This window comes from Castanea sativa, chromosome 5, assembly GCF_040712315.1.
Source record: "Castanea sativa cultivar Marrone di Chiusa Pesio chromosome 5, ASM4071231v1".
In the NCBI taxonomy this organism is placed as follows: Eukaryota; Viridiplantae; Streptophyta; class Magnoliopsida; order Fagales; family Fagaceae; genus Castanea; species Castanea sativa.
In genome coordinates, this window is record NC_134017.1 from 81851358 (window position 1) to 81853164 (window position 1807).

Genomic DNA, 1807 nt, shown 5'->3' on the forward strand with positions numbered 1-1807 from the left:
CTCTTTACCAATCTTTTTGTCTCCGTCACTTATTCTTTCTTCTTCCCTTTCATCATCCTCGTCTTCGGCCTCACTCCCCTCACCTTCTCTACAACTCTCCACTTCCTCGTCAGAAGAATGGGCTGACATTTCCCTCTCTAACGACCAGGAGAAGCCCTCCTTAGGCTCACGACCTGATCGGAAGACCTCGTCATAACCCGTTCCCTCGCGGATTAATGATTGTTCACTCGTCGCCTCTCTAGACATTTGACTACCTATAAACAACAAATTCATTCTAAGAACCTAAGTTGACGACCTCACTATAGAGTCGACTAGCTAGAAAAATAAAAATAAAAGGTAGAATAAAAGGAAAGAGAACTTACAGATGGGCGATTCCTTGGAAAAAGGGACGGTCCTAGGAAGTTGACAGCAACGAAGATGACGAGGCCAAGAGGTTGACTGATGAAAGGAGTTCAGAAAGCGACGGTCTCTTTCTCTCAAAATCAACAAAGGATGAAAAGTTAGAAATGAGAGAGGAGGTGAAATATATATAGGCAAAGAGGGCACGGAAGACGAAGTGACACGCTCGTCCAGAAACAGAGCCAATCAGTTCGTGCCACGTGTCCAAGCATTTAATGAAGGCGGCTTGAGGTATCACACATGAATGACCTTCCTAACGGTGTGTACTCCACAACCTGTTAGCCAAAGCTGACAAGGCTATGGAGTAGGGGGTAGCTGATAAGGATAATTTTGTAGTTAAACCATGACAAGGAAAAAAGGCGATGAACCCAATGGTCCCGTCAGCGGCGCTTACCACAAGTGACATCATCATGAAGTCTACAGCTTCACAATGGCTGACGACCCTAACAAAGGGACTACGCCAAAAGCTGACGACCCTAATAAAGGGACGACTCGGTAGGCTGACGAGAACAAGCTGAAGAGGGTAAGCGAACCTCCATCTATAGCCTTACTTGATCTCCACGCATACGTGTATAAGGAGAGTTCTTGCGCCACACGCTTAACCTTAATGAAGGAGACTCCTATAAGGAAAGGAAGTCTAGGAGATATACAAAATCCAAGAGATTCTTTCTTGGAAGGAATGGACTTCTTGGCCAAGGCACGGATGTCAACCCCACACTACTATAAATACCCCAAAACCCTCATAAATCATGGTACGCATAATTCACCTCAGCTCTAGTATTTTAGAGTTGTGAAAAAGAGATTTCTCTAACTTTTCCGTCGGAGAGTATTTGGCCAGTACCACACCGGTACTCCTCTTAAGGATTTTAGCTTTTGTGTTGTGCAAGTTCTCTATCGAGAGCACGTGAAAACCGTGTGACTTACTGATGATTTTCGGCATCATCTATCACTTTCAATTTTTGAGCTTTGAATCTGGTTAGTTTCAATTGAGCTATTAGGTGAGATTGTGAGAACTTGTGCTCAACCTATTCTCTTAAATTTTATGTGTGGTCCTCTTTGGTGTTGTAGCTAAAACAATATAGAGTCCTAATTTTTGTAAATTGAGAGAAAAAGAGACTAACCTCGGGTTTTTTGTTGTTTGAGATAGCCTTTGTGCCAAGGTTGTCAAAATTGGGATCTTACGTAAGATTGTGGGAGGTATATCATAAAAAGTAACAATTATAAATTGCACACACATATCCATTATAATTATTCTGATGAAGTAATGAGAAGAAAAAAAAAACTTTGTAAGAATATTATAGAATAAAATTTGATATAGAATGTGTATTTCTCTTTCTTCTTAATTCTAAAATAAAATACACATCCCATGATAATGGTAGTGGCCCCTTAGATTCTTTTATTTCCTTCT